Below are 9516 nucleotides of genomic sequence, written 5' to 3' on the forward strand. Positions count from 1 at the left end.
TTCAAAGGTTTTTAAACATATCCGAGACCAGAAATTATGGTCCCAGCTTACTGATAGATCTGCCTCCCATTTTGCAATAGGAAGTGATACTGATTCATCTATTTTGGAAAGTGTCCTGTACACTGTAAGAAATGATTCTGTGGTCATGTAGATTTGAATTAATGTTTTTGGTTAAAATGTATTCAATATAATTGTGTTTTTGATTTTGAGGCAAATATTTAATTAAATTTCAAATAAAAATGTTTGGAATAAAATCTACCCATTGTAGTTAAATAAAACTTAAGCATTATATTTATCTAGTCCCAAATTGAGAGAATATTGAGTGAATTCAAATCAATGCAATCAGGTAAATTTTAAATGAAAAGCACTTCCTGTCAAAGTGCGCCTTTTTTTAAAAAAATGCAGCAGGCTACCTAGCCACAAGACATTTGAAGAGCTACAGACAGTGAATGTTCGTCTTCTTCCACATTGCTCATCTTGCTAAATTTAACTGGTTGACTAAGGTAAGAAAACTTCTTTTATCACTGGGCTAGTAAGAAGAATGCATAACGTTAGTGCTATATTACAATATAAAATGAGTTATCACAGAAAAAGAGACTCAGCAGCAACACAAAGTTGGCTTCTGTTGGAAGGCTATATATTAATGTAGCAGTGTGATTTTGTTGCGCTATAATATGAGCACAGCATTATACATTTTGGAAGAATTCTTATGTATCGAAGTCAAACTTTTATTTTGAAGGATGTGGGTTAGCATTTCCACTATCATGGTTCCTAGGTCCTTTGCGTGTTAATATCATATCCTCAGTATGTTTTTATGAAATTGCGTAAATAAGTACATTGTGTTTAATTTTAAGGTTCCATAAAGAGACATATTTGGGGTTATCGCTGGAAGAGCATCTTATATTTCAGACGGCACTTAATGCACTTCCGTTGGCTTTACTTCCCGTGTGTGGAGCTCGTCTTCCCGAGGCAGGTAACGTAACTTCTCTGTTGTTTCACTGTTTTGTTGCAAATTGCAACTGTGAAGGAAACTTAGCTAAATCCACGTGAAGTCAGTCTATTAACAGTGTTACATTTTAGAGCTGCAATTTTATTTATTTTCATGCATAAATCTGTTAATTTTAGTGTGGTAATGTCCGTCCATAGCGGCTAGCACTTAAGTTAGTTAGCTAACGTAACTTTAGCAGGAGGGGAGGACGCTTAACATGGCACAAACTCTCTCATTTTACAGCTAAACCGTATAGCCTACTAAAAGTTTCTGAAAACATTTTAGTAACAGAATACTGTTTCATATCTGATTTGCAAAAAGTACATTTTGATTCTAATTTTATTTGTTATTTGGTGATTTGATTTCATTGTGTAGTATTAGTACGTTTTGAAATTTTGTTAAAGCCTATTTTCATTTTGGGCCTAAGGTTTTGGCCATTTGACACGTTGTTGGGTGTGGAAGGTTAATGTGATTGCTTTATCTGTAAATTAAATGAATGATGATTTTTTCAGAATTTCTTTCATCTGAATATTTTTTGGTAATGCACCGTGTAGTAGGTCTTAAATTTACATCTTTATGGTCTTAAAATGTCTTAAAAAGGTCTTAAATTTGACTTATTGTAACCTGCATGAACCCTGTACAAAAACATCAAAATAGAGAAGAAAACAAAACAAAGAATAATTTGACACCAAGGCCTGTGAGAAAATAAAATCTAATAAAATAGATTTATAAGCAATGAAAACAATAATGAATTTTCTAATAATGTGATATGCTTGCAATATATTTCTGACAGTTTTATACTAATACAATAACAATTTCTTGTTGCAGGACACTGAGAACTTGGAGGAACTTGAACAGGTCATAATGGCCATTACTGTGACCCCAAAGCCTTCTACAAGCAACAGCCCAAAGAACATTGGGATCGCCATAGAGGGCATGGAAGTCATCACAGGACTTGGAGATATTGCAAGGGCTTGCTCTGTCCTCCTTGGCTTGACCTACGCGCTGAATGTCGATTATCCCAGACAGCTGAAGTACACCTTTGAGGTGTTCCAAAAACTTTTCTTGAAACTGGATGATTCAAAGCTTTCAAACAAAGTCCAGTCCCTCAAGAGCAAACTTCAGGCTTGAAATGAGACTGTATTGCAGTGCAGACTTTTGTGCTACACAATGTCCATCTTCTACAGAGCTTGAGAATTGCACATTTGACAAAGTACAAATGAACTTTTATGCACTTTTATAATTTATGTTTTGGCACATGCCATTATGAAGTATTTTTCTTAAAAATCTTTATTGCTCTTTTTATTTTTAAATAGTTGAAGTCAGCATTCTGTCCTTTTCAAATGTCTGGTTTGAAATGCAAGATCCAACTTCTGACTTGAAATGAGACTGGTTGCAGTGTACAATGATGTGCTACAGTGTGTTGAAAGCACAAAAGTTAATTGTTAATAAAATTCTTATTTGAGTATTTAAGTTCTGTACTTTCTGGGCCATATTATTCATAAGAAATGAGTATTTAGATTTAATTCATTGCATTTATTAAATTCAAATCAATGTACAGATTAATGTAGATGATAATTACTCAATTATGATATGTAGAATTAAATTAATTTTTATTAGTACTATTTACACATTAGGGAGTTTATCTTTTTCAAATCAACTCAATATTTTTGTTTAGGTTTTAATTAATTTATATAATTAATCTATTCAAATCTACTCATATTAAATGGATAACTATTAAGGGTCTCATTTAATTAATATTTACTCAATTCCAAACCTTGTGAAATTTAATTAATAATATTGCTTGTAATCTGTTGCCTCATTTTTATTGAGTAGATATGGTGTATCTTTTCTTACAGTGTATATTTTAGACATTAATTTGGGGGTTTTGAGATTAAGAAGATCTGCCACACATGGTGGTATTTGTAATTTGATATGATTAGACTTAAATTTCCTTTTTACAATAGATTTAATTTGTTGATATTCTAAAAATCTGTGCTTGTTAATCCCATAATGTTTAACTAATTTGTCAAAGGGAATAAAGTCTGCCCCTTCAAATATATGTTCCAGGTATTTAATACCTTTACAACTCCAATCTGTGAAGTTTATCATATTGTTGTTTAGCAATATGTCAGGATTGTTCCAGATGGGGGTACGTTTGCATGGGACCAGTGAAGACTCAGTCATTTTTAGAAACTCCCACCATGCTGTCAGGGAAGAGCTGATACTGATGCTTTTGAAGCATACGTGTCGTTTGCTGATCGAGCTAATGAATGGCAAATCCGAAATCTCTATATTATTGCATAATGCCTGTTCTACATCTAGCCAAGGCTCATCTAAAAGGGTGTGTTTTAACCACCCTGAAATATGTTGAAGCCTATTGGCTAAAAAATAGTGGTGAAAGTTAGGTAGATCTAGTCCTCCTTTATCCTTGGTCTTTTGCAGCGTTTTTAAGCTAATACGCGGAGGTTTAACTTTCCAAAGGAATTTAGAGATGGAGGAGTCCAAAGATCTAAACCAGTCAGGTGATGGTTTGCTCGGGATCATTGCAAATAAATAATTAATTCTTGGCAAAACCATCATTTTTATTGAGGCGACTCTTCCCATGAGTGATATGGGTAGAGACTTCCATCTGGTTAGATCATCTTCTACCTTCTTTAAAAGTGGGATGTGGTTTAACTTAGTCAAATCTGCCAGCCTAGGAGAAACATTAATACCTAAATATTTAATATTTCCAGATTGCAGTAGAGTGGAAGAATTCTGGAAGGAACAATTAATTGGAAGAACTGTTGATTTTAACCAGTTTATTGAATAATCTGAGACTCTTGAGAAAGAGTTTATTAATGTAATTACTTCAGAGAAAGTGGTTTGTGAATGCTGAAGAAAAAGTAACACATCATCTGCGTAAAGACAAACTTTATGTTCTACATTCTTTTAATGCCTTTAATCACTGTAGCCTGTCTAATTACTGCTGCTAGTGGTTCAATAAAAACTGCAAACAGCGAGGGAGAGAGGGGGCATCCCTGCCTGGTGCCCCTTTTAAGATAAAAGCTAGAGGATGTTTGGGCATTAGTCCTGACACGTGCTGTTGGAGAGTTATATCATATTTTTAACCAGTTTATGAGAGAGTTTCCGAAACCAAATTTATGTAAAGTTGCAAATAGAAAATTCCAGTTAACCCTATCAAAGGCTTTTTCTGCATCTAAAGACAATATTGTAATTTGAAGGTTTCTATTGCATGAATAGTCTATTAAGTTACAGTTTTTCTCGATTGCTAAGACACATTTCTTGAAAGCTGCTCTCCTTTTCTCTAAACTGTGAACACAAAACCCAATTTTCAAGCTACATTCACAAAACCTCAGACTCTTCTTGCAAAACCAAACTTTCACCTCAAAACAGTTCAATCTGTGCTCAAAACTGAACTATGTTGTCAAATCGTGCCCCGAGTCAATCAAAATTAAAAACACTACTGAACAGTCACTAAACACTACGTAGAAAATTAGAAAACACAATGCTCAGGACATGAAGCTGGAGAAATAAATGTTTATTGTTCACTGTAGGCTAAATGCATGTTGCAAAACAAAAAAAACCCTGTTCATTTAGCACTTTTACAAAAAGACAAAACAGAAATCTTGTGCATTTACACGTAGCATTTGTAAAAACAAACAGAAATCTTATGCGTATGCCACTTGTGTACAGTGAGCCCATGTAAAAATAAAGTACAAAAATATACAAATAAGTGCATTACTCAGCCATACGGACCATATCAACAATTAGGGTCTCTTGGTGTGGGGAGAACATACCTGTCCTCCCACCCCCATGTGGCAGCCTTTCAATTCTACAAAAAGAGAACATGGAGTTACAAAAAATATACATGGAATACAAGGCCTACAAACAGTTAGACCAACCCTCCATTACAATACTATAGTACATTGGTACAGTGATTTACTGAAACATATATTTACTTACAGTATACTGTGGTACATAGTATGTCATACAGTAATTGCTGTCAACATTTACATACTGTACTATAATGTCAAAAAAGGGTAATTACCTGTTCTCTTCTCTAAATCTTCGGATTATGGTGGACACAGTGAATCTACTAATGTTTGGTTGTACCCTTTGTCCAGCCTCCCTCATGCTCATACCATGGACAAGAACATGGTCAATCACAGTAGCTCTGATTTCATCAGATATTACTGTTCTTTGTCTTTGCTGACCACCTCTCACACGAACTCTTCCTCTCAGATTTCTATCCATTGTAGGGCCTCACAAACCAGTGCTCTCTGAACTGGCTTACTGTATATGTTCCCTCACATCATTAGCCACAAGTGTGATCAATTTTGAGTTGTTGTGTTCAAGTGGTGACAACTGTGCTTTAATTGTGTTTGACTTTTGTCACCTGTGCTCACCATTATGCAGCATGCGTGCATCACAATGAAAATGTGTTGGCAAGTTGTGTCTAAACAGGTGAAAAGTGCTTATGGTTTTGCCAAAAGAGTGATTGATTCAATCAGTGGGTTCAGGCAACTGAGCATTTGGTTCAGACAATAGGGTTTAGTGTTTTAGCAATTGAGAAAAACTGTAAGTAACCTACGTGTGTTTGTTGAGGAGTGCCTCCCCTTTATGAAACCAGTTTGGTCGGAATGGATTATGAAAGGGGTTATCTTCTCTATTCTTTTTGAGATAGCTTTGCAGATTATTTTAGTGTCCACATTAATAAGGGATATTGGACAATAGCTGGTAGGCAATACCGGGTCTTTGCCTGGTTTTAGCAAGAGACTAATATTGGCAGAATTCATATTTGGTGGAAGTCTGCCATTTTCTTTCGTTTCCTGCAACATTCTGTAGAATGTTGGTGCCAGAATTGCCCAGAATTCTTTATAGAATTCTGCATGGAAAGCCATCTGGACCTGGAGCCTTTTTATTGGGCATACTGTTCAAGGCTTCTTGAAGTTCATCTAATGTCAGTGGATTGTCTGATAATTTCGGAAGAGTTATATTGTCAAGAAATTGGTCAATTTCATCTTTAGATGGGTTTATCTGTGGAGAATATAAAGATTTGTAAAAGTCCCTAAAAGTGTTGTTTATTCTTTCAGGGTCGTATACTGTATCCCCAGTTAAATCTTCAACAGCACTTATAGTTGTTTTTTCTTTATTTATTTTTAACTGGTTCGCTAGGAATTGACCTGATGTGTTACCATATTCAAATTCTTGCCAGCGAAGTCTTTGTGCTAAGAATTGAGTTTTTTTATTAATAATTTCATTTAATTCTAGTTTTGCTTTACATATTTTTTTCAGCATTTCTTGTTCCTGGGAGGATACGTAGGCTACTAGGCTTCATCTAAAGTTTTTATGGTTTCTTCTAATTCCTTAATACGTTTATTTTCTCTTTTCTTTTTATGCGATGAGAATGAGATTATTCTACCTCTCATCACGGCTTTGCCTGCTTCCCAGAGAACAGATGCTGATGTTCCAGGCAGGTCATTATAATCTAAATATAAAGCCCACTCTTCTTTAAAATACTTAATAAAATCGTCGTCTTTAAGCAATGATGAATTAAATCTCCAGTTATTACTTGGTGGAGTGGCCTTCTTATTTACTAGAATTAAAGAAACAGCAGCATGATCGCTGAGAGCTATAGGGTTTATCTCTGTGTCTGAAATGTCACTCAGCAGCGAGCTGCTGACTAAGAAATAATCCAGACGAGAGTATGAATGATGAACATGTGAGAAGAAAGTATATTCCCTACTGTTGGGGTAAAAAGAACGCCATGCATCGTAAAGTCCATAGTCGCTCATGTACTGTTTAACTATATTTGCGGATTCCCAATTGCGCTGAGTTCCAGCTGTACTCAGCCTGTCCATTTCTTTATTTAGTCCAAAGTTGAGGTCTCCCCCAAGAACAAGTGCACAATCTAGGTGTTCAGAGAGTGCGGTAAAAAAAACATGAAAAAAAGAGGGGTCATCAACATTTGGACCATATTAACAATACATAACTTTTTGTCAAATATAGATAATTTAATGATTAGAAATCTACCTTCTGGATCTATAACTGTATTGAGTGCTGTGAAATTAACATTTTTATGTATGTTAAAAACATTAACATGTTTTCCATGTTAAATATGATCCTCCTCATGTGAGGTTCTCTGATACACACACACACACACACACACACACACACACACACACACACACACGTTTGCATCATTTACTTCTGCTGTTTTCTGTCTTAATTTGCATTATGTGTCATTTTGTTTTCCCTGTTTAAGATTCTTTGTCTAAATCAAGTTCTTCATTTCTTTGACACAGTTACTGTAACAGTAAGCTAAAAACTGAATTAATCATGGCAATAAAAGTCCAGATACAAACACACTATTATAAATAAAATACATAAAATGATCAGTTGTGTGTTTGTACTAAAGATATCTGAGAATAACTTGCAGTCTAATCTCACAGATTATTTAAAGTGTGTGTTCACCCATTAATGAAGTTTCTGTCAGTAATTACTCTCCATCATGTCGTTCCAAACCCGTAAGATATTAGTTCATCTTCAGAACAGAAGTGAAGATATTGTTGATGAAATCTGAGAGGTTTCTGATCAGACTATTGTTCATGCGCTGCAGAACAGACAGAGAGACTAATCAGAGGCCAAGCATTAAAATAATAATAATGTGTAATGTAATGCATTCAGGACTGCAGAGATTTCTAAGACATTTCTGGGTTAGAAAACAAAGTCTCTGAAGAATGTGTGAGAAAACCTGTTTATCCAGGAGGGTTTGAGACAAAAAAAATAATTTTTTTTTTTTCGCTTGACCATCCAGCAAAACTCACTGACAGACTCACTGGTGATATTTATTTCTGATCTTTCTGCATGACTTTAAAGGAGACATATCATGCTTTTAAATCGTTCCTTTTTACATATAAATCATACATTTGTAGTCTATATAAAGCGGAACTGCACTGCTTGGGTCTGAATTCCTCATTATTATAGCTCCACATGCCCCTTTTCTACCCCTTTTCTGATGTGCGTCTGAGAGCAACTGGTTTTGGTGCGGTCTCTTTAAATACAACTGAGACACTTCATACCCCGCCTCCTCTCCAGTTTGCAGAGGTGACACTCGGTTCAACTCCACCCCGTTCGGCCATTTTTGTAGTTTGATAGCAGAGATACGATTATAGCGGCACAGAAACGTTTTATTCACACGTTATTAACAAAATGTCAGCAACGGAAGACTTGTCCAGCCAGCCTTACATGTTCGAGCCAGAGTCGGAGCCGGAGCGAGATGAAAATGAAGACGACGAACCTGCAGAACAACGTCTTCATATGGATGTATCGCAATGGTGTGTTACTGTATTTACACATGAAACTTTGGTCTTCCGACCTTTTACCACCGTGTCGATTTATTTTGATTAATATGTGCGAGGGAGAGAGAGCAAGACAGCGTCTAGTTTGGAGACGGTGTCTTGTTTACACTTTCGCCTGGCTCGGAAGAGAGAGAGAGTGCGCGTGCGACCGGGTCTCTCTCTCTGCTCGTTCTTTCAGTTAAACATGCGCCCTGTCACAAGCGCGGCAGTTCATCTACATTAGACGGTGTAATGAAGCGTGTGGGTTACTACATCCAACAACCGAACATTTTAACTTACCCTCTCGTAACTTCTGCATCCTTTAGCTTGGACTACAAAATTGCAGCGTGAAATAATAATGGCGGATTGCTTGAAGTGTTGGGCCGGAAGTCAATGTCCTTATTTGGCAGTTCCGCTGCAAATACTGTGACGTAATAGTTCAAAAAACGTCATAGATAACAGAAATATCTGAACAGGTTGAAAAATATGACCAAAACAGAATATAAAGATATCAACGAGGCACCTGAAGAGAATAATTTCATCTTTTCTGTACTTCTAAACACACCAAATATACAACAAAATGCATTTAAGGGCTAAAAAAGTGCATTTAGCATGATATGTCCCCAGGGCCGGAGTGGGGCCACTTTTCAGCCCTGGAGTTCAGGCCCAAGAACGGCCCACTTTTTCCATGGTGGAATTCCAAATTAGCACTTTTTCCAATTTGGATAAATGAAGCAACAGTTCAGCTCTTACTATTGTGTAGTTTGTATTAATACCATAGTTCAAGAAATAATGTAAAGGTTAAATAATAATTCACTTAGACATTATAAGAAGCAATTGCGACTTTAGGCCTAAATCACACAATTCTGACTATATCTCGCAATTCTAAATTTCTGACTTTAAAAAGAAGCAATTGCAACTTTATTTCACGCAGTTCTGACTTTATATCTTGCAATTTCTGACTATAAGAAGCAATTGCGACTTTAATTCACACAATTCTGACTTTATAACACGCAAATGCAACTTTATTTCAGGCAATTCTGACTTTATATCTCGCAATTCTGACTTTATAACACACAAGCGACTTAATATCACGCAATTCTGACCATCTCGCAATGCTGACTTTATAACACGCAATTGCAACTTTATTTCAGGGAATTCTGACTTTATATCTCGCAATTC

General features: G+C 35.8%; 1 long non-coding RNA gene across 1 annotated transcript; it reads left to right on the top strand.

The window, feature by feature from the left end:
- Positions 1-439: 439 nt before the first annotated feature.
- On the top strand, positions 440-2474 carry LOC307145132. The gene is made up of 3 exons (XR_013818902.1): positions 440-503; positions 855-973; positions 1817-2474. It is a non-coding gene; the product is annotated as an uncharacterized lncRNA (long non-coding RNA).
- The last annotated feature ends 7042 nt before the right edge of the window (positions 2475-9516 follow it).

Source organism: Squalius cephalus, assembly GCF_949319135.1.
Source record: "Squalius cephalus genome assembly, chromosome: 17".
NCBI lineage: Eukaryota > Metazoa > Chordata > Actinopteri > Cypriniformes > Leuciscidae > Squalius > Squalius cephalus.